Source organism: Micromys minutus (assembly GCF_963924665.1).
Source record: "Micromys minutus genome assembly, chromosome: X".
NCBI classification, from domain to species: domain Eukaryota; kingdom Metazoa; phylum Chordata; class Mammalia; order Rodentia; family Muridae; genus Micromys; species Micromys minutus.
In genome coordinates, this window is record NC_137970.1 from 77,846,217 (window position 1) to 77,870,507 (window position 24,291).

Below are 24,291 nucleotides of genomic sequence, written 5' to 3' on the forward strand. Positions count from 1 at the left end.
TGTTCAAATATATGATCCTATGGTGACAATTTTCATTCTAAAATGAGTATATATAGGAATGAGTGAGAATATTCATATGTGTGTTTGTATAATTTATAAGGCATTCATCTTCAGAAAAGAAACACTCTGTATCTTATTACAGCTTTTACTCTTTGGGTTCCTAATTAAATAGGACACTGGAAAAGCATCCTCCTTAATTTATACTCCTGGTTTTTCTTCCAAGCTAACTGTCTCTCATGCAAGACTTCCAAACTGCATCATTAATTCCTTCCCGTGGATAGACTCCAAATTTACATGATCTCATTACTGGGTAACTTAGTGCTATCAAAATTTGGTTTATTAAGAAGCGATGTATGGCCTTATTTTCTGATAATCCAAGTACAGAGACCATCTGGATGGAGATTAATATCTCACTTGAGGTTATGTAATATTTTCTTTATTTCATTCCAATTGCAATCCCCTTTCTTAATTTTTCAAAATGACACCAAAGCCCATTTTATGAAATTGCAGTATAATCTGACAGTGATAAATCACTGTTTGAGAGAGAGAATTTGCTGAAGCTATGGATTTGCATTCCTCATGTCATTTTAGTTAAGATGAGAAATGCTTGGAATTTATACATAACCAGCATTGTGTTTGGGTCATATTTATTACAGAAGACTCCTGAAATAGCTGCTGGTTTTAATTACACCATTGTGTTCAGAGGGGAAGAAATATCTTCTTGTTCTCAACCTTTGCAATCAGAAGTTTTAAGGACTAGTTTGTTAAAATAGTGATTGAAAAAAAATTAAGTTCAGAATGATTGTTCTCAAAGAATTAAAAAAAAAGAAATCAGTGCATTTCCATAGTACCTGGCAGTTCATCAAAGTGCAGCCTCTGAGAACAGCAGCAGTTTCTTTAACATCAGCATTTTCCCTTCTTTTGCCTGTGTAGTTTTGCAGGCCTGGATCCAAATTAAGAGGTTAAATTATTCTTTCCAAGCACTAAGGACCTTTTGCCCAAATCAAGATACATGACTTACCCTTTATTCAACTTCTCTAGAAATTTCTCCTGACCTGCTACCTGTCACCATGACCCCCATTTTCTTTTCTGGCTGGTAAATGTCAGGAAGACAGACTGAAGTTTCTCCCACATGGCCCACAACCATCACACTAAAATCATCAAGAATCTTCATTCTATAAAGTGAGATTCTCTGCTATAACAATAAATGAGTGTCATGTTAATTTAACGAGTTTGACAAAATGGAAAAGATCATGACTCTTTGTGAGCCTTGTGTGGAATAGTTAACTTTGTGCTTTTGTATTCACCAGTATTGCATGATGCTGCAAGGGAATTTGGTGCAATGTACTGTATAAGACAGGAGAGTGGGATAGATAAAGGATGCAGGTGATATGAGTTGGTAAGCAAGCTTGGATTATTCTGGAGATTGACAAAAATAATTTTCCTAGGATTGAGAGAGTTTAAAGCTTAGTGTAATTCTCATTGGTTAGCAATCAAGTACTTGACGTTCAGTTAAACTTCTTCTTTTTGTCCGTTTATAAAAAACTGAACTACTACACTATGTATTTGCAAATTTTTATTTCAGGTATTTCTAAGCATACATAAAAGGTTATTGTATACTTATACCTTTATCTTAACTGTACCTTAGTATTCATCAAGCAACTTTAGTTCTTAGACTTGTATCTGGTGAACTGACATTCTACTCTTTTACAAAAAGAATTACAATTTCTTTGGTCCTTTGTATCTTTGTTTCTTCTTTTGTTTCTTTCTATCTGTCTGTCTTTATGTCTTGTGTGTGAGAGAAAAAGACAATATTAGACATAGAGAGAAAGGACACTTGGGAGTAGTTAGGGCACTTGTTTACTACTGTGCCTGTATGGAAATTTCATGCAGAGTACAATTTCCAAGTTGATTCCTGCCAGTGTGCTCCTCCACAGTGGCTGGTCTAATTCTATTGTTTTCACAGGCAGTTGGGCCATATTGCCTTGTGAATGCCAGCCATTTTGTTGTTCGGAGGAGAGAACTTATGTCCTAAAGGTTGCAAGCAAGTGCTCATACCTGCTGAACCACCTCCCAAATTTGACTCTTTTTCACTCTTCTATAAAATCAAACTTTTCGGTCTATATCATCCACTAGTGTGATTATGCAGTACTTAGTTTTTTCTGTCTGGGTCTTTCACATAATATAATGTCTGGTTCTGTCTATGTTATTGCAAATGACGCTATTTGACAGCTGCATATTCATCAGTTCATGGATGTTTAAGTCATTTGTATATCTTGGCTGTTGTGAATATTGCTGTGGTGATCGTGGGAGTGTAGATGCAACTCAAATGATTTATTTTCCTTCTGGCCACATGCCTAGTTGTAGAACTGGTGGGTCATCTCTTAACTTGACTTTTAATTTTTGATAAAATTATATCCAGCCTTTTATGATCATACTAGTTTATATTTCTGCCCGTGTTCTGTAAGGGCTTCCTTTTCCATTTTCACAAACTGTTATTACTTTTGGTGTTTCTCACAATTGCCTTTTTTTACTTGGATAATCTTTGCAATATTCAATATTTTCAATTTACTTATTCTGTTGGCAATCTGCATCTATTATGAAATATGTGGTTTATATTTATTTTCCCCTTGTTAGATGAGTTTAGTTGTGGGTGGTAGTAGTACAGGTTTATTGTATTTTGTTTGATAATTTCAATACAGGTATTCAAACCTTAATGCTGAGTAGCTTTTGGAGAAACACATCTAATTCTTAGGCATGCAGATATTTAATTTTATTTGTTCCATTTATTGAAAATGTTATCCTTTCTCCAATGTACATACTTTGTACCTTTGTCGAGAATCAGTGAGCATCTTATACCATTTCTATTCAGTTCTATTCATTTATGTATCTAATTTTATGCCAATACCTTGCTATTTTGATTATTGTTGTGGTGTGATGTGTTTTCAATTCAGAATATGCAGTATTTCTTGTTTTGTTGTTTTAGAATGCTTTTGGCTCTTGTGGCTAATTTTGATTCAATTTAAAGTTTATAATGTTACTTTTCCTGTTCTATGAAGAGTGAAATACCATTTATATAGATTACATTTAATATGTAAATTACTTTGAACTACATGGACATTTTAACACTGCTGCTTCTTTTCCTACATGAACTCATGGGTTTCCATATTTTTAAATGCTTATTAAATGTTTTTACATACAATGTATTTTAATAATATTATTTTCCTTAACTCAACTGTTCTCAGATACAATCCCTATCCCCATATCCAACCAAATTCATGTGATTTTGTTAGCTCAAAAAAGAAAGGAAAAACTACCAAAATAAAAACAAAATACTGAAATAAAAGGAGATGAATGTAATTAATAAGAAAAAAGTACCCAAACAAAACAAAATAAAAACCACACATAAAAAACTATGTCCATTGCATGTTAGCCAATTACTCCAGGGCATAGAGCCTGCCCTAGAAATATTCTCTTGGAAAAATATATTGTTTTCTAGCAGGTATCATATGCAAATAGTTTCTTTTTCTGCTAGCGTTTGGGCAATTTGTTCACTTTCCCTCTTTAGTCCTGAGGTTTTGTCTGTTTTAAAGTTACAGGTCTTAGGCATGTTGTCATAGCCTCTGTGAGTTCATATTGCAGTCTTTTTGTGTGTAGAAGATGATTTTTTGTTTTCAAGTTATCTACACCTTTGGCTCTTAAATTTTATCCCCTATATCCTCTTCTACACATTTTCCTGAGCCCTAAATAGTGGTGGTTTATAAAGACATCCTATTTAGGTCTGAATGCTTCAAAATCTCTCACATAGTTCAATTATGAATCTCTTTGTTAATGAAAGAAGAAACTTCTCTGAGAAGGGTTGAATGATGTTCTCTGTATAACAATATGCAATATGTTATTTGAAGTCATTTTATTGCTATGTTCTAAAAATAGTAGGTTTACCTTAGCACATTACCTAGGTGGTCTCAGATAATTGGCCATTTTAGTAGTGTCATATATGGGCTTTATCTCAGAGTGGACATAAAGCCCAATAAAAATGTCATTGGCTACTCCCATAATGTGTGTGCTACTCATTCACCAATATATCTTACAAGAATGTCTCTGCTGCAGATCAAAGTGCCCAGCTAGATTAAACTGATGATTATTTTTCTACTTCAGTGGTTTGCATAGTTTCTTTCTGTATCATGTACACTATTCATAAAGTTCCTAGTTAGGCATCAGCTTGATTTTTCCACTTTTTATGACATAAATAACTTGTGTTTGCAGCAATAGGTCCCTACTATCAAGTTATGGAGAGTCACAAGTAGCCTTGGAAATTAACTGTGCTGTTTTAGAGGAGGTGGTCTATGGGATGCCTTGTTCCATGATCCAACAACATGCAACCAATTCCTGGCAATGGAAGTTTTACTTGGTAGCATTACATGTATAATTATACTATTATCATCCCCATTATATGGTAACTCCATTATTTTTTAGTGAATCATTCATATTGACAATTAGGCCAGAATGTGTTGTTCATGCTTTTAATCCATTTTTCTGTCTGCTTCATGTTTCTCTTCCCCATTTTAACTGTCCAGCTGGCCAGTTTAACATGCTGTTTTAATTTATTTTATTATTTTTATTGGATATTCTCTGTATTTATATTTTAGGTGTTATCCCCTCTCTACTTCCATCTCTTCTCTCCCTCCCATTGCCTCCATGAAGGTGCTCCCTCTACCAACCTCCGTCTTTCACCTCAGCACCTTGGCGTTCCCCTACACTGGGAAAATGAGCCCTCCCTGGACCAAAGTCCTCTCCTCTCACTGATGCCAGAGAATGCTACTCTGCTACATATGTACCTGGAGCCGTGGGTCTCTCCATAAAAGCTCATTGCTTGGTGTTTTAGTCCCTGGGAACAGTGGTCATTTGGTTAATTGATAATTTTGTTCTTCCCATGGGGTTTCAGACCCTTTCAGCTCCTTCAGTCCTTTTTCTAGCGCCTTCATTGGGGTGCCTTTGTTCAATCCAATGGTTAGTTGCAAGCATCCTCCTCTGTATCAATATGGACCTGGCAGAGCCTCTGAAACATCATTCACATCAAATTCCTGCCAGGAAGAACTACTTGGCAACAGCAGTCTTGCTTGGGTTTAGTGACTGCATATGAGATAAATCCCTAGGTGAGGCACTCTTTGGAGAATCTTTTCTCTAATCCCTGCTACTCTATTTGTCCCATTATTTCCTCCCATTAGTCTTTTGTTCTCACTTCTAAGGACTGAGGCATCCACCTTCTGGCCTTCCTCCTCTTTATGCTTCATAAGTTGTGGGAATTGTTTCTTGGGTAGTCTGAGGTTTTTGGGCTAGTATTTGCTTATAAGTGTGTCCATAGCATGAGTGCTCTTTTTTGACTGGGTACTACACTCAGGTCAAGTTCCATCCATTTGCCTAGGTATTTTGTGAAGTCATTGTTTCTAATAGCTGAGTAATACTCCATTGTGTAAATGTAAATTTCGGTACACATTCCTCTATTGAAGGACATCTGGGTTCTTTCTAGCTTCTGGCTATTATAAATAATAATAATATATAAATATGTGTCCTCGTTAGATCTTGGAACTTCATTTGGTATATGCTCAAGAGTGGTATAGCTGGATCTTCAGGTAGTACTATGCTCAATTTTCTGAACAGTTGCCAGACTTATTTCCCCGGGGCTTTTTTTTTTTTTTTTTTTTTTTTTTCATACCAGCTTACAACCCCATCAACGGTGGAGGAATGTTCCTCTTTCTCAACATCCTTGTTAGCATCTGCTGTCACCTGAGTTTATGATATTAGCCATTCTAACTGGTGTGAGGTAGAATCTCAGAGTAGTTTTGATTTGCATTTCCCTGATGACTAGGGATTCTCTATATTCCTCAGATGAGAATTCTTTATTTAGCTCTGTACCCCATATTTAGTAGGATTATTTGACTCTCTAGAGGTTAAATTCTTGAGTTCTTAGTATGCATTTGGATACGAGTCCTCTATCAGATGTAGTATTGATAAATATCTTTTCTTAATCTGTTGGTTACCATTTTGTCCTGTTGACAGTGTCCTTTGCCTTACAGAAGCTTGGAAGTTTTATAAGGTCCCATTTGTAGATTCTCAATCATAGAGCATAATCCATTTGTGTTCTCTTCAGAAAAATTTCTCCCGTGTCTACATGTTCTAAGCTCTTTCCTACTTGCTGTTCTAATAGTTTCAGTGTCCCTAATTTTATGTGGAGGTCTTTGATCCACTTGCACTTGAACTTTGTACAAGGAGATAATAAAGGATAGATAAGCATTCTTCTGCATGTTAACTGCCAGTTAAACCAGCAGAAGTTGTTGAAGAGGCTGTCCTTTTTCCATTGAATGTTTTTTAGCTCCTTTTGTCAAAAATCAAATGACTATAGGAGTGTGATTTTATTGCTGAGATTTCCATTGTATTCCATTCATCTTCTTGCCTGTTTCTATACCAATACCATGCAGTTTTTATTACAACTGATCTGTAATAGAGCCTGAGGTCAGGGATGGTATGTCCCATGGTAGTTTTTTTTGTTTTGTTTTGTTTTTTTGTTTTTTGTTTTTTGTTTTTTTTTCCTGAGGATGTTTATAGCTATCATGATTTTTTATTATTCCAAATGAATTTGCAATTTGTTTTTTTTTAACTCTATGAAAAATCAGTTGGAATTTTGATGGGAATTGCTTTGAATCTGTAGATTACTTTAGATAAGATGGCCCTTTTTATTATGTTGATCTTTCCAATCCATGAACATGTGAGAACTTTCTACATTCTGAGGTCTTCTTCAATTTCCTTATTCAGAGACTTGACATTCTTGTCATACAGATTCTTCACTTGCTTGGTTATTATCACACCAAGGTATTTTATATACTTTGTGACTATTGTGATGGATGTGATCATCTAATTTCTTTCTCAGCACATTTACCCTTTGAGTAGAGGAAAACTACTGAATTGTTTGAGCTAATTTTATATCTAGCCACTTTGCTGCAGTTGTTTATCAGCTGTAGAAGTTCTCTGGTGGAATTTTTAAAGTCACTTAAGTATACTATTTTATCCTTTGCAATTACTAATATTTTGACTTCTTCCTTGCCAATTTGTATCCCTTTGTGCTCTTTTTGTTGTCTGTTTGTTCTTGCTAGTACTTACAGTACTATATTGAATAGGTAGGGAGAGAGTAGGAAGCATTGTCTAGTCCCTGATTTTAGTTGGATTGCTTCAAGTTTCTCTCCATTTAGTTCATGTTGGCTACTTGTTTGTTGTATATTGCTTTTACTATGTTTAACTATGAGCCTTGAATTCCTGATCTATCTAAGACTTTTAACATGAAGGGATGTTGAATTTTGTCAAATGCTTTCTCAGCATCTAAAGAGATGACCATGTGTTTTTTTTTCTTTGATTTTGTTTATATAGTGGATTATGTTGATGAATTTTAGTATGTTGAACCATCCTTGCATCCCTTGGCATTGGTATTAGATCTTCTATGAAGGTCTGATATAATTCTGCAGTAAACCCATCTGGGCCTGGGCATTTTATGGTAGGGAGGCTTTTGATGAGTACTTCTATTTCTTTAGCTTTTATGGGACTGTTTAGATGGTGTGTTGGGGTATACTACTTGCTGTGGTCGGGGAACTTGTTTCTGATGTTGCCAGGCTGTCTTTCTGTTGCTTAGATTATTGTACTTGCCTCTTGTCATCTTCTTATCTTTGATGTTAGTTGATCTTGTCACTGAATGGAGCTTGACTTCCGATCTATCTGTGGGTCGTTGGCTCCAGAGAGAGATTGGTCCTGGGTGTTTAGCTCTCTATAGGTAAGCTGTAAGTTCCAGTGACAATGGGCACACTCTAGATCTGGGTGCAGATGGAGGTTTGAAGGGCACATACCCACACAATAGTGTCATACCTGTGCCATGAGACTTCCCAGAGGGCTCTCCCAGATAATAAGTGGAGAGAGAATATGGGGCTCACCTGTGGGCTCAGTAGGGTGAGTGCTCCTACATCTCCCCTGTGTGCTCAGTTCTCTGAAGGAAGGCTGTGAATCCTGATAGCAGTGTGCCTGATCTACCTGTGGTTGTGGGACGAGATGGAGGCCAGAAGGATGACTGTTTCTAGCTTTACCCACTTACCTATAAATTTTGTAACTTCATGTTCCTTAGCAGCAGTTAATACAATTCCATTCCATCTACATACCACATTTTAATTATCAATTTATTACTTCATGGACATTTAGGACGTTTGCAAATTTTGGACATTATAAATATGTTATAATTATATGTATTATAAATAAAATATAGAGTCCTTTGAATATTTGCCAGTAGTGGTTTAGATCAATTTTTTTCTGTGTTTTTGCTTTTTGAATTTGTTTTTTTCCCTTGTTCATGGTTTTATATTTTTTCTTGAAACTTTATTTAGAAAAAGAGAGAGAGATGTATGTACAGATTTTTAAAAGCATTTTGCCATAAAACTATATGAATATATTTTTATCAGTACTTGATTTTTTAAAGTTTTGATAGTATGCATTGAAATCTTACTAGTTAACATAAGCACAAAGTACATATAAAACAAAATGTAACATGGAAATAGTCAAAGTTTTCTTAGTGTGTATAAATTAAGTATAATGATTTTTAAATAACAAAAGTTGCCACAAGGCTAGCTTCTTAACTCTTGAGTTATTATTGATTTAAAGTCTAGGTGTACCCCACTTAGAGTGGCTGCTATACACTTGTTGTTGTTTTTGTTGTTGTTTTCTAAGAAGGACTGAGATTTCCACTTTTTGGCCTTTCTTTTTTTGAGCTTCATATGATCTGTGAGAAGTTTCTTGGGTATTCAGAGCTTTCTGGGGCTAGTATCCAATTATCAGTAACTGTGTATTATGTCTGTTCTTTTGTGATTGGGTTACCTCACTCAGGATGATATTCTCTATATACATTCATTTTCCTAGGAATTTTATAAAGTCATTGTTTCTTATAGCTGAGTAGTACTCCATTGTGTAAATATACCACAATTTTTGTATCCAATCAACTACTGAGGGACATCTGGGTTCTTTCCAGCTTCTGACTATTACAAATATAGGGCTGCTATGAACATTGTGGAGCATGTGTCCTTATTGTATGTTGAAGCATTTTTGGGGTATATGCCCAGAAGTGGAATAACTGGGTTTTCAGGTAGGACTATGTCCAAATCTCTGAGGAACCACCAGACTGATTTCCAGAGTAAATGTACCAGCTTGCAAACCCACATAGCATTTGTTTTTTCTTTTTTATTTCAACCCTAAAAGACATTGATTTTTTTCCTTGAAATGTATTCTATCTAATTTTTTCAGAGAATATAAAATAGACATTTTAAGAATGTGAATGAATAAGATAATATTCTCAGTTGAGATTAGCAAGGGATAGAATTTGTTATTTTGGATCTACATCTCAGATCTTATTTTAAAAACAGGTCACTGTTTATACATCTATTGGTGTGTTTTCTTCTTGTATGACTTAAAGGCAGACTTGCCTTTCTTTTCCTATAAAGAGACTAAAACAAATGCATAAATATGTTAACATTTATTTCAAATTTAAACTTAATATTTCAAATTTAAAACATTATAAAAACTATATTCTGTACTTGTAGCAGCATCTAAGTCCATCCTGATGAGGACTACTACAAATACTCCTAAATTGACCCTGAATCTGAATAGCTAAGGAGCCCCACTGTAGGTGTGTTGCCAATTTAGAAAGTTAAGATATCAGCACTTTTTGCATTTGTTGGATTGCTACCATGACAATAAAAGTGGTGTCAACAATTTGGAGTGGAAAACCTGACCTGTGTTTGCTGTGTAAGAAAACTTTACTCTTTGTTGTAGAATAATGGGTGTTCTCACAAATACTTTATCTGTACCACTCTACCTTTAAAGCTGTGTATGGTTGCTTTGTTAGCTGTCACTACCTCTTGTCTTTTTTTTTTTTTTTTTCCTCTAGCTTTTCTTTTAAGGATGTGAGATCCCTTGAGCATGCTCAGTAGGCATATTTTATCCCTGACATTATTGATGGTGCACATATATCTTTTTAGATCATCCAAATTGACATATTCTAGGATTTGCAAGAAATAGTAGTGTCATCACTGAAAGCGAGAATTGATGGTCAATGTCACCTAGCCAAGCAGCGATTTTGTCTTCTGAATTAGAAATCAGAAAAGTGTAAATCTACAGCCACGGCTAAGGTCCTTAGGAAGTTAACCTTTATGGAATTGGATCCTGTCATGACATTACTTTTCAGACCACCTAATTTCAAGTAATTTTGACCTATTATTCAACTGAATTTTCATTGTCAAGATATATTCAGTCAAAACATTTTTAGAAAATACATGCTCTCAGCATAAATGAATAATGTATTGACTCATGTTGGTTGGGAATCACAAGTTAAAACTACTCTATCTTCTGAAGCTAATAATTCTTGGCACTGGTATTATGTTTCAGGGTGGTAAAACAGTCTGCCTGAGTGTTCTGATTGGTAACAGAATATTAATTGGCTGCAGACATAGTGTTTAGGGCTCCAATTTAAGGATGACAAGAATGATAGCTTTCATTTGTATGCAAAGACTCCAACTGTCCCTTCAAGATAAATGATCAGATCATGCTATAGCCCTCACTCATTCTTTACTTTTTAATATGAAAAAAGGCAAATGAGAGACCCCTTCTCCATTACACTTTACAAAACTGCCTTGAAGCAGATGGAGTGCTTCAGCAATCTTGTTGCTTCTTAATAGAACATATATTTACTGTTCATTGGGTCACAGCATGTGATTTGGTACAAGATGCAAACTTTTTAAAAATTAAAATTTAGGAAACACAGAATATTGTATTTAATATTTTGAAACTTAGTTGTTTCACTTGCCTTCTATGAGGTGTTTCTTATTAACCAAAGAGAATCAGAGGTTGATTGTTAAAGACCCCAATTGTCCTTCTTATTTCTATTCCTGTCACTGCATAACCCCACCCCCACATTAATAAATGTTGTTACTGTCAGAATGCACATCATCTATGCATAAAATTGACAAACATAAAACTCAGTAATTTTTAAAAATAAAACATATTTTAAAACCCATGACCATGGTACATTGTGAGCGGAAAAATGAAAAGCAAACCCAAGCTTAACAGAGTCTCAAATTGCCTTTGTCATCAGAATTAGCTGAGGGAGGGCTTATAAATGCATAGGTTTTTTTTTTCTCACTCCTCACCCACTGGATTTTTTTTTTTCTTGAATAGGAAAATTGGAAATTCTACTAACCCTTGGATAATTCTGGTAATCAGACAATAAATTATTTAATAATGCTAGCATTTTTACCAGGCAGATTCAAAGAAGTATAATAGTATACATGTGGTATACATTTATTCTTTTTGGCTTCTTTTACAGCAAATATTCTTACTTTAAGAACCTAAGCTGTATAGTTCTTTAAGTTTCACTGTCTTCAGCAAATAGCTTCTAAGGACATTGTTATCATCTGTATGAAAGTTGTGGAACCAAACATGACAAAAATATTATGTGGGAGAATTTTTTATGAGTTAAATCTGGAAATAATGCTTATTCTATCTCCCATGTACATTGCTTTGGCTAGAACTCAGACATTTAGTCACACCTAACTGCAAAGGAAGTTGGCAAATGTGAAGGCTGTGTGCTCAGAAAGTAAAAGAAACAGATTTTATTGAACAGATAGCCATTCTTTTCATAGGAATTATACAACATGGTGGGACTCAGACACATTTGACTTGCACAGATGTAGGGGGTCCTATATTTAGAGACCTAGAACTTACATTACTGATTTTTCATTATGATCTTGAAATCCTTAATAATATTTTTGGGCAATGTGCTCTACATTTTAACTTTTCATTGATACTTACAAACTGTTTTCCTGATGCACTTTGGTTAAGAATGTGAAACAGAGTCAAAGAGGTACAGCACATTATGGAAATTTGTTTAGGTAAAAAGATCTATCTAGCATTCCATACTGAACCCATGCTGACCATTAGAACATCCTGTCTCAGTGTGCTTGCTATCCTGTTTTGCATTTTTATCAGTGAATTACATGACATGTAAATTATACTTATTGCATTGTCAGATGGGAGGAAGTTGGGAGGGACAGTTAATTCTTTAGAATACATCATTCTTATTCAAAAAGACCTCAGTAGGTTGGAATGATGGGTTGAAATTAACCAGATCATATTCAATATAAAAAAATGCAAAACTTTTTATTCACGTCCAAAACTCCAACTGCAAAAGCACAGTCTTGGGATTTTATTTTGCTAAGAGCATGAACAGAGTGACTCTGTTGCCAAGAACACTAATTCCCCTCTTAGTACAGATCACAAAAACGTAGGACCCAGAACAATGGGAGGATTGGTTCAATTGCACTTTAGATCACAAATCAAATTAGGATTTTACTTATTGTGCCATTTTTGGAGGTCTAATGACAGGCTAAATTGTGTCCATAAAAGGATGTCTAAAATTGAGAAAGGTTTTATAAAACATGTCACCTAAAAGACAATGGACAATGGAAAGAACAGTAAATGTTCAACATGGATAGGGGGTGGTAGAATTTTAAGGAAGACAGAAAGTAGAAAGAGACTAGGATATTTGTCAATATCTTAGAAGTTACTAAGTATGTATTCTGTATTATTTATTTACAACTATTTTGAACATTACTAAGAATTTATTTTATATTATTTCTAACAATAAATATAATAGGGCAAAATGGTAAACTGTGCTAAATTCTAAAATTAGCTGAATAAAAAAAACTTTGAATATTATAATTATATAAAAGCTTATTACATATAATTTCTTAATACAGGTTAGAAAATCAATGCCTTTTTAGAAGGAACTCATGTATTAGGTAAGAGAACTGCAATCTTTTTAAGATTATCCACAACTAAATAACATGGACATGCTGTAAATAGGCTAAGACACTGTTCAGATTATACCTAACAGGAAGTTTGGAGTCAAACAGCTTATGTTCTTACATTAGCCCTGTTTCTTAGTAGCTATGTCACCTTGGGCATATTATATACTTTCCTGATTTCAGTCCTTAGTCAGTTTTGCAGATTTCAGTCTGTAAGATAAAGATAATAATAACATGCCCCTTATAAGTGGAGTGTTGAAAAGCATTAACTGAGTTAATTATTAAACTGTTAAAATATTATCTGGCTCATAGTAATAGTATATTAACTGTTATGCATTATTTTCCAGGAATATATTTTATAATTCTTCACTTTTTCAACAAGTGTACCTTACATTACAATTGGGACAACATATAAGAAGCATAAAGAATAGTTTTGTGGGAATAATTGTTTTAAAAATAATGAACAGGCAACTGAAAAGATTTTTATATATATTTTCAGAAGCCCCTAAGAATGGCATATGGCAGATATTTTTGTTAGATATATTGTTGAAAGTTGTGACATTAAAACATTTACAGTTTTATAACATATATTTAAATTTTCTTTTTATATACACCCTAGGAATTTATAATTTCTTATTTTGTTTGCTTCTCATATTAATTTTTCTAGGAAAATTTTCATCTCAAAGATGAGGACATGAAAAAATAAGAATATTATCTGAAATACACCACGGTTTGGGTATAATGTACTTCATGACTCAGGGTTCCAATCTAAGTATCTTCAATTTTATTCCAGGTCAGAGACATCATCACGTAGAAAGTGAGCCACTTTTAAATTATCCAGTCTGAGGAAGACAGTATTTAAGCTGATGAGATGGCTTCTGTTATCCTGCCAATAATTTGCCTGTTTGCCTTTCAGCCAAATTGCTGACATCCTACCAAAACTCCAGTCATCCAGTGATTTTACAAGACCCAGAGTTGGGATTTGGGGGAGGGAGAGATTGTGCTAACTCATCCATTTCCTTGTGCATTATTTTATATGTATTTTAAGTTTAGAGACAAAAAGTTTATGCCCTTAGCAAGAAAGAAGCTGGCTATATTGTGCATTAAGCTAGACCTCTAGACCCAGAAGATTGTAATATCTCATGGAATTTTTTTTAAGTTCAAGAGATTTGTTTAAGTGATACGGGTTCTCTGTATCTCCATCACACACTACTATCTTACCATCAGTATCCCATGCTTTCCTTTGTAACATACCTATTTGCATATCTATTTTCCATCATTCACTCACTCTCAAATAATGGGTTTTCACTCCTAAGGATAAAGGCAACTGGATGGTCTCAGCACAATTTGCTATCATTTATTAAATACAAAAATATGATTTGTCTTTGTCCTAGCATTTATAAGCACAATATTATTTTAACCTCATAACTCCCCAAATTGGGTGCGTTTCTCATTCTTAGATTTGTATTAAGGGAATACATTTCCATCGTAGGTTAAGAATGTGATTCAGGTCAAAGAACAAGTGGCAGAGCCTGAATTTAAACTCAAGTATTCTTCATCTGGAGAGTTTGCTTTCAACAGCAATACTATAAAGTTTTGTGACCTAGATAGTGGGTGGCAGGTGTTTTTGAAAGTTGGGAAAGACTTTCCTTATAAAATCCTAACCTACAAGCTGCCATCTGCTCTGAATTAGGGTGTGATCAGCTAGACGCTGATGAACATCACAGACATTTTCAAGGTCTGGATGGATATAAAACAGGCGAGTGTGAAGAGATTTCTGCTGTCCTGGGAACTGAATTTCCCTTCTCAAGAACTAAGCAGTGTCATTGCCTTCATTAAGACTATGTGAGGGTAAATGGCTCTGTGCTAGCAAGTGGTGGCTGTCAGGCTCATGTTAAAACACTGATGGACTAGATGTCCTTAGAGGAAGATTCTAAAGGTCTGGTTTTCTCTCATGGAACTAACCTGTCAAGCTTAAAGCAAAGCAGCACACACTAATTTACTTAATGTAACAACAACCACTTGCAGAATTTTCTCTAGTTTGTAGAAGCAAGCAACTCCACCCCCTACATACACACAGAGAGAGAGAGAGAGAGACAGAGAGAGAGAGAGAGAGAGAGAGAGAGAGAGAGAGAGAGAGAGAGAGAGAGAGAGAGAGAGAGAGAGAGAGGACTAAAAAAAACCTTTTGTTCTCTCACTAATTACCTGATCTCTTCTTGACTGCAGACATTCTCAAGGAACACTTATGTTAGCTGTGGAAACATCCACTGGCACCAGGTCAACTGGGCAGAAAGCCAGAGCAACCTTGAACACCTGGGTTTTTGTCCATACTGGACTATTCTACAGAGGAAGTGTTCGTCCTCTAGATCAAGGGATGAGAAAGTCAGATGGCCTGGGGAAGATATACAGACCTTTAGGTCAATTCAAATTACACTTAAAAGTTACTTCAATTAATTCCTTATAAGGCAGTCTGGTAACAATGGCTTACCTGTCAAAGCATTAGCCTGATATAGGGTTTCAAACACTGTTTACAGAAATAAGCTGCCACATTTTCTGAGCATTGAGTCCAATTTCTTAACCAGGCTATTCCAGGGGATTGCTAATGACCACTCAGGAGATATAGATCTTATCAGAAAATCTGGGGCCATCTTCAAAAGTCTTTTTAGTGGGCAAGCTTATAAGGTTAAATTCAAATAAGCAACATACCTGTTTTGCTAAAATTTTATCCTAGGTTGAAATGTTGAACATTTCCCTGTCTCGGCTACTAAAGGCAATTGTTGCCTCTGGAGTTTTCCAGTTGGACTTAATGTGAGGAGACTAGAGAAGAGAAAGTACTTTGTAAGTTCAGTTTAGTTACCCCCTCCTGTAATCCTTCTGTAGCCCCTAATCGAATCTTGAAATCACATAGCTTATATTTTCTCCTTGGAACTGTTGTGAACAGTCCTAATTGGCTTCATTTGAAAATCAATTTCAACATCGTAGATCATCAGCTTATATTTGATTAATTAAATTTGTGTTCATCAGTGTTATAAAGACAGGCAATATGCTTTCAAACCTCCCAGAGAGCTTCCATCATGTGGGAAAAAAATTTAATCAAGATTTCTAAGGGCTGGGTCTTGACTTCAGTGATGAAAATGATTTTCAGATATTTTAGTGTGATTGAGTTCAATTAAAACACTATTGCATATTCATCCTAAAGAGATTAGGACCAAAGATTCTAGATTTAAGTTCAAACAGATGAGTTTCATGCTCTGCACATTTTGCTAGCTACATGACTGTGTTGAAATTGCCCAGCCTCCTGGAAAATTTTCTCTATCATAAGACACGAGTAAGAGTAGTCCTTACCTCATATCAATATTATAAGACTTAAATAAAAATGATATTCCACAAAATAGTTGTCAATAAAGTGAGACTTAAATACTACTTCTGACTGTTAGGGTCTAGAAGTAAGTTCTTAGGTAAAAAATTTAACCTCTGAAAGCCTCAGTTTCCTTATCTGTGAAATGTAAAAAAAAAAATGCAGTTTATAGGTTTGGTTACCTTTGGTTCTGTTTAGTAACTGGGTCTCACCATATGACCTATAGTGACTGTGAACTTGTGATCCTTCTGTGTCTACCAACTAAGTGAATTTTGGTGAGTGTCACTGTTACCCAAGTTTTTAGGGTAAAACAATTGACTCTGGCAGCTCGCACAAGATAAACACAGCTATCAGTTCTCAATTCCTCCATTAAAGGGATTACTATCAGGGAAAAGCACAGGGGATTTAGTCACTGTGAGAACATTGGTAAAAGGAAAAAATGGATCCAGTAACTCTCATGTCTGCATTCTAGGCTTGAACAGAATGTTTACGGCTCAGTAGAGGTTAAGAGATATACATAAGTTAAATTTTCTGATCAGGATATGGTCCTGTCCATCACTGATCTCCATTGTCTAAGCTCCATTCTATTTTGCAAGGTAGTCTTTGAATCTCAGAAATTTGAGAAATACTTTTTGAGAGATAGGATTGCTCTCTGACTGGAATCAAACTTTTCCGCCTTCCTCTTACAAAAGCATGACATACTTACAGATATTTTAATTCTTTGTGGTATATTATTTCAGTAACCCAATAGCGAAAGGGGCAAGTGTGAATGTTACTTAAGAGACTGGTTCCCTTCCTGAGAGAACGGCTGCATCTCCATGGCTGGCACCAATTTATAGGGTTTGATGATTATGCAATTGGCTTTCTGTCATGCAAACAAATTAGTTACTGACAGTTGTCAAAAATAAATGCGAAAATAGCTAACATGGAGAAGGCAAAAAGAATAGTGTCTTTGATTGACACCAGCTCAATTTCTACTTCAAATCCTAAACCAAATACCTATTTATGTTAGAATGGTTCTACACTTAGGAAAATTTCTTCCTGGGTTCTAAATACGACATTTTGTTTAATGTCCACCATTCTGTGAATCACATAATCATTTTTTCATGAAACACGTGAATCTAAAGAAAGCGTTTACTTAATACCAAAACTTGTTTTTACATCCTCATTAGGGACTATTAACACATCTAAACAGCTAAACTTGCTTAAGTGGTATTCTCTTTTCCATGTATTCCTTTTGCATAACAAGCCATTACATTGAGGGGCTATGGTTGCATAATGAGTTTTGGCAACCATAAGGAAACTAGGCATTAAGCTGTAAACTAAAGTTTTAATACAAGTCTGAAAACAAAAGTATTAATGATTATCTTGATGGGTTTTCATTTGAAATACAAACAGTGTTTTAACAAGTTTATTTGGCTGAAATTAAACTTGTAAACAAAAGCCCATATAATAACTATATAAATCATTCTATATACATTTTACTATATGCTAGCCAATATTTCTTTTCCTTACAGTAGCTCAGTTTTTAGAATTCTTGTCTAGTATAAATGAAGCCTTTGATACTCTGGTTATGGTAGAATATACTTCTACTTTCAATATTTCAAATGTAGGGGGCAGGAAGATTATATATGTTTAAGATTATCTTTGGATTCCCACAGGGTCTAAGTTAGCCTGGGTTACATAATAACTAGTCTCAATAGCCAAATGATAAAAACAAAAAAAAAAAAACAAAAAAAAAAAAACCAAAAAACAAAACATGTTCAATTTGATTATTTCAGGTAGCATGGAGTTTGGGTAAAGAATGTCCCTTTTCAAAGAGACCATATTTTCATCTGCTATGATTATGTTATATGGTGTTGAAAGTGGAAAATAAGGTTGAAAATTGAATTATGGTTTCTAGCTACCTGATGGAAACAGGGAAATTAAGCTGGGAGATCCAGATGAAGCCAATGCAGTTACTTGTTGCTATAGCAAAATATATAAGAAAAGCATCTTAAGAAAGGAAGTGCTTACTTTTTCTCACCGTTTGAAACTATGGTAGCTCAGATCACATTGAATTAGCACCGTGGAAGAGGGAAGAGATGATTTTTTTTTAAACGACTTTATTTTACAAGACAAAGATAAATGTACAGATTTTAAACATTTTTTGCTCAAAATTATACATTTTTGTCAGTACTGTTTTTTCAGATATTAAAATAATTTTTACATAAAACTATGTGAATATATTTTTTACTCAGTACTTGATTTTTTCAAGGGATTGACAGTATGCATTGAAAACCGAATAGTTACAATGAGCGTAAAGTACATGCAAAACAAAACGCAACATGGAAATAGTCAAAGTCTTATTGTTTTGTAAATATATATATATATATATATTTTTGTTTTCTTTATTTCTTGGACTTCATACAGTCTGTGAGTTGTTTCTGTGGGAGTGCAAGCCTCTGGGGTTAGCATCCCAATATCAGTGACTGCATATTATGTCTGTTCTTTTGTGACTGGGTTATCTCACTCAGGATGATAGTCTCTAAATGCAGCCATTTTCTTAAGAATTTGGTTAAGTCATTGTTTCTGGTGGCTGAGTAGTATTCCACTGTGTATATGTACCACAATTTTTGTATCCATTTATCTTCTGAAGGACATCTGGGTTCCTTCCAGCTTCTGGCTATTATAAATAGAGCCGCTATGAACATTGTGGTGCATATATCTTTGTTGTGTATTAAAGTGTCTCTGGGGTATATGCCCAGAAGTGGAATAGCTGGGTCTTCAGGTAGTACTATATCCAATTTTCTGAGGTATCGCCAGACAGATTTCCAGAGTGGTTTTATTAGCTTGCAACCCCACCAACAGTGGAGAAGTGTTCCTCTTTCTCCGCAGCCATGCCAGCATCTGCTGTCATCTGAGTTTTGGATCTTGGCCAATCTGACTGGTGTGAGGTGGAATCTCAGGGTTGTTTTGATTTGCAATTCCCTGATGGCTAAGGATGTCAAGCACTTCCTCAGATGTTTCACGGCCATTCGGTGTTCCTCAACTGAGAACGTTTTGTTTAGCTCTGTACCCCATTTTTAATAGGGTTATTTGATTCTCTGGTGTCTAGCTTTTTGAGTTCCTTGTACACATTGGATATTAGGCCTCTATCTGATGTGGTGTTGGTAAAGATCTTTTCCCATTCTGTTGGCTGCCCTTTTGTTTTCTTGACAATGTCCTTAGCCTTACAGAAACTTTGCAATCTCATTAAATCCCATTTGTTAATCTTTGACCTTAGAGCTTGAGCCATTGGTGTTTTGTTGAGAAAATTTTCTCCTGTGCCTATGTGTTCTAAGGTTTTCCCTACTTTCTCATCTAATAGTTTCAGTGTATCTGGTTTAATGTGGAGATCTTTGATCTACTTACACTTGTGCTTTGTACAAGGAGATAAGAAAAGGTCTATTTTCATTCTTTTGCATGCTGAGTGCCAGTTGGACCAGCACCATTTGTTGAATAGGTTGTCCTTTTTCCATTGAATGTTTACTGCTCCTTTGTCAAAAATCAAGTGACCATATACATGAGGGCTCATTTCTGGATCTTCTATTCTATTCCATTGATCCACATGCCTATTTCTGTACCAGTACCATGCAGTTTTAAGCACAATTGCCTTGCAATATAGCTTGAGGTCAGAATAGTGATACCCGGAGATTTTTTTTTGTTGTTGTTGAGGATGGATTTCGCTATTCTAGGTCTTTTTTATTCCATATGAAATTGCACATTAATCTTTCCAATTCCATGAAGAACTGGGTTGGAATTTTGATGGGGATTGCATTGAATCTGTAGAATACTTTTGGTAGGATGGCCATTTTTAAGATGTTGATTTTTCCAATCCATGAGCATGGGAGATCTTTCCCTTTTCTGAGATCCTCCTCAATTTCTTTCTTTAGAGGATTGAAATTCTTGTTGTACAGGTCCTTCACTTGCTTAGTTAGAGTCACACCAAGGTATTTCCTAGTTTTTGTGACTATTGTGAAGGGTACCTTTTCCCTAATTTCTTTCTCCACATGTTTGTCCTTTGAGTATAGGAAGGCTACTGATTTGTTTGGGTTAATTTTTTATCCAGCCACTTTGCTGAACTTGTTTTCAGCTGTAGGAGTTCTCTGGTGGAATTTTTGGGGTCACTCAAGTACACTATCATGTCATTGGCAAAGAGTGATGTTTTTATCTCTTCCTTTCCGATTTGTATCCCCTTGATCTCCTTTTGCTGTCTAAATGCTCCAGCCAGGACGTCCAGTACTATGTTGAATAGGTAGGGGGAGAGTGGGCAGCCTTGTCGAGTCACTGATTTTAGTGGGATTGCTTCAAGTTTCTCGCCATTAAGTTTGATGTTGGCTGTTGGTTTGGTGTATATTGCTTTTATTATGTTTAGGTATGGACCTTTCATTCCTGTTCTTTCCAGGACTTTTAACATGAAAGGGTGTTGGATTTTGTCAAATGCTTTCTCAGCATCTAGTGCGATGACCATGTCATTTTGATCTTTGAGTTTGTTTATATGGTGGATTACATTGATGGATTTCCTTATATTAAACCATCCCTGCATCCCAGAAATGAAGCATAATTGGTCATGATGAATGATCGTTTTGATGTGTTCTTGGATTCGGTTTGCACGGATTTTGTTGAGTATTTTTGCAACAATGTTCATAAGTGAGATTGGTCTGAAGTTCTCTTTCCTTGTAGGGTCTTTGTGTGATTTAGGTATGAGGGTTATTGTAGCCTCAAAAAATGCGTTAGGTAGTATTCCATCTGATTCTATCTTTTGGAATAGTTTGGAGAGTATTGGTGTTATATCCCCAATAAATGTCTGATAAAATTCTTCACTGAACCCGTCCGGACCTGGGTTTTTTTGGTTGGGAGACTTTTGATGACTTCTTCTATTTCTTTAGGTGTTATAGGGTTATTTAGATGGTTTACTTGGTCCTGGTTTAATTTTGGGATCTTGTTTCTGTATAGAAATTCATCCATTTTTTCCAGATTTTCCAATTTTGTGGAGTATAAGTTTGTAGTAGGATCTGATGATTTCTTGAATTTCCTCATTTTCAGTTGTTATGTCCCCACTTTCCTTTCTGATGTTGTTAATTTGTATACTCTCTCTTTGCCCTCTAGTTAGTCTTGCTAGGGGTTTATCAATCTTGTTGATTTTCTCAAAGAACCAACTCATGGTTTTGTTGATTTTTTCAATGGTTCTTTTTTATTCTATTTGGTCTATTTCTGCCCTAATTTTGATTATTTCTTGTCGTCTACTCTTTTTGGGTATATCTGCTTCCTTCTGTTCTAGGGCTTTTAGCTGTGCTGTCAGGTTGCTGATGTAAGCTCTCTCCAGTTTCTTTTTGGAAGCACTTAGGGCTATGAGTTTTCCTCTCAATACTGCTTTCATTGCATCCTATAGGTTTGGGTATTTTGTGTTTTCGTTTTCATTGAATTCTAGAAAATCCTTAATTCATTTTTTTTTATTTCTTCTTTGACCCTGCTATCATTTAACAGAGCGTTTTTTTAGTTTCCATGTCTATGTGGGCTTTTTGTTGTCTTTGTTGTTGTTAAAGACAAGCCGTAGACCATGGTGATTTGAGAGGATGCATGGGAGTATTTCAATCTTCTTGTATCGATTGAGGCTCGCTCTGTGTCCAATTATGTGGTCAATTTTCGAGAAGGTGCCATGGGGTGGTGAGAAGAAGGTGTATTCTTTTACTTTAAGATAATATGTTCTGTATATATCTATTAATTCTAGTTGGTTCAATGTCTCTGCAGTTTTGCAGTGTCCTTGTTCAGTTTCTGTTTCCATGATCTGTCCATTGGTGAGAGTGGGGTATAAAAGTCTCCCACTATTATTGTGTGGGCTGAAATGTATTTCTTGAGCTTTAGTAGGATTTCTTTTATGAATGTGGGTGCTTTTTTATTTGGAGCATATATGTTAAGGATTGAGAGTTTCTCCTGACAGATTTCCCCAGTAATGAGTAAAAAGTGTCCTTCTTTATCTTTTTTGATAACTTTTGGTTGGAAATTTACTTTATTTGATATTAGAATAGCCACTCCAGCTTGCTTCTTGGAGCTGTTTGCTTGGAAGTGTTTTTCCCACCCTTTAACACTGAGATAGTGTCTGTCTTTGTCTCTGAGATGAGTTTCCTGTATGCAGTAAAAGGCTGGATTTTGTATATGTATCCAGTCTGATAGCCTATGTCTCTTTATTGGGGAGTTGAGTCCATTTATGTTAATAGATATCAAGGAATAGTTGTTTCTGTTTCCTGCCATTATTGCTTTTGTGGGTTGAGTTGTGTCTGTGTCTTTTTCTTCTTTTAGTTTTCTTGTTTAGGAGTTTTCTTGTTTTTACTAGGCTGTCTTTTCCCTCATTGTATTGGGTTTTCCACCTATAATTCATTGTAGTGCTGGGTTTGTTGTCAGATATTTTGTAAATTTTGAATTGTCTTGAAATATCTTCATCTCTCCATCGATGGTAATTGATAGTTTTGCTGGGTATAGCAGCTTGGGCTGGCACTTGTGTTCTCTTAGGGTGTGCATGATGTCTGTCCAGGATCTTCTAGTTTTCAAAGTCTCTGTTGAGAAATCGGGTGTGAGTCTGATTGGCCTGCCTTTATATGTTACCTGACCTTTTTCCCTTACTGCTTTTAGTATTCTTTCTTTACTTTGGGCACTTGATGTTTTTACTATTATGTGTCAGGATGTATTTCTTTTCTGGTCCAACCTATTTGGAGTTCTGAAGTCTTCTTATATGCTCGTGGTCATTTCATTCTTGAGGGTAGGTAAGTTTTCTTCTACGATTTTGTTGAAGATATTTACTGTTCCTCTTAGTTGATACTCTTCTCCCTCTTCTATTCCTATTATCCTTAGGTTCGGTCTTCTCATTGTGTCCTGGATTTCCTGGACATTTTTGGTTAGGAGCTTTTTGTTTTTTGCATCTTCTCTGGCTGTTTTGTCTATGTTTACAATGTTGTCTTCTGCTTCCGAGATTCTTTCTTCCATCTCTTGTAATCTATTGGAAATACTTGCTTCTGTGATTCCTGATTTCTTTTTTCGGTGTTCTACCTCCAGGGTCATCTCTTTTTGTGTTTTCTTTATTGTGTCAATTTCTGTTTTAAATTCCCTCTTCCATTCCTTCATCTCTTTGATTCTGTTTTCCTCTAGTTCTTTGAGTTTTTTGAGTGTTTTTCTTGTATCCTCTTTAAAAGCTTCTGAATTTTTTTGCTTTTCCTCCCGTTCTTGTTTAAGTATCTCTATCAGCATCTTGAGGTATGATTTCAGGTCTGTGTCTTCCTTTTCTGGAGTGTTTGGAATTCCGATGTTTGCTGTTATGGGAGAGCTGGGTTCTGGTGTTGCCAGGTTGTCTTGGTTTCCTTGGGATATACTCTTTCGCTTTCCTCTTGCCATTTTGTTTTTAGTGATATGTCCTTGCCTTTCCCTTGTATCTGGTCTGTGTCCCTGGATCTCCACTGGTCCAGGTGGCAGATGGGTCGAGCCCTGTTCTATGCCTCAGAGTCGTCGGGTGGGAACAGAAGTTCCAAAGTTCTATTCCTGGTCGCCGGATCAGACAGGGCGGGGCAGGGCAAGGCAGGGGGTGCACTTTCCGTGTGCACTCTGCAGAGATCTCTCTGCTCCCTGGCAGCCCAGGTCTCCCACCCACCAGTTGCTCAGCCTCTATGAGCCGCTGTTCAGGGTGGCAGATGGGCCAGGCTCTGCTTTGCGTCCTGAAGTCGCCTCTGGGTGGAAACAGAAGTTCCTAAGTTCTGTTCCAGGTCACTGGATCAGGCAGGACAGGGCAGGTCAAGACAGGGGGTGCACTTTCTGTGTGCTCTCTGCAGAGATCCCTCCGCTCACCAGCAGCCTAGGTCTCCCACTCACCAATTGTTCAGCCTTTACGAGCTGCTGTTCCGGGTGGCAGATGGGCCAGGCTCTGCTCTGCATCCTGAAGTCGCCTCCAGGTGGAAACAGAAGTTCCTAAGTTCTTTTCCAGGTCACAGTTGTTCAGCCTCTACGAGCCACCATTCCGGGAGGCAGATGGGCCAGGCT

General features: G+C 36.0%; 1 protein-coding gene across 1 annotated transcript in view; it reads left to right on the forward strand.

Annotated features, from left to right (window-relative positions):
- IL1RAPL2 (interleukin 1 receptor accessory protein like 2) overlaps nt 1-24,291 on the forward strand; it is a gene marked incomplete at both ends in the record, with an annotated part of 1,190,107 nt that overhangs the window by 803,505 nt on the left and 362,311 nt on the right. The gene's annotated exons all lie outside the window — the stretch shown is intronic.